A 778-nucleotide genomic window follows, 5' to 3' on the forward strand; every position below is an offset into this window, starting at 1 on the left:
TAACTACTTCTATCAACCCTATTATCAAATATCACAGTTATAAAGTTATAAATTATTATATATAGAAACTATTTATAAGACAATGGACACTAACCACTTCTATCAACTATGTTATCAAATATCACAGTTATAAAGTTATACATTAATATATATAGAAACTATTTATAAGACAGTGGACACTAACCACTCCTATCAACTATATTATCAAATATCACAGTTATAAAGTTATAAATTATTATATATAGAAACTATTTATAAGACAGTAACCACTTCTATCAACTATATTACCAAATATCACAGTTATAAAGTTATAAATTAATATATATAAAAACTTTTTATAAGACAGTGGACGCTAACTACTTCTATCAACTATATTATCAAATATCACAGTTATAAAGTTATAAATTAATATATATAAAAACTTTTTATAAGACAGTGGACGCTAACTACTTCTATCAACTATATTACCAAATATCACAGTTATAAAGTTATATATTAATATATATAGAAACTATTTATAAGACAGTGGACGCTAACCACTTCTATCAACTATATTACCAAATATCACAGTTATAAAGTTATACATTAATATATATAGAAACTTTTTATAAGACAGTAACCACTTCTATCAACTATATTACCAAATATCACAGTTGTAAAGTTATAAATTAATATATATAAAAACTTTTTATAAGACAGTGGACGCTAACTACTTCTATCAACTATATTACCAAATATCACAGTTATAAATTAATATATATAGAAACTTTTTATAAGA

Source organism: Lottia gigantea (genome assembly GCF_000327385.1).
Source record: "Lottia gigantea unplaced genomic scaffold LOTGIsca_94, whole genome shotgun sequence".
NCBI classification, from domain to species: Eukaryota; Metazoa; Mollusca; class Gastropoda; family Lottiidae; genus Lottia; species Lottia gigantea.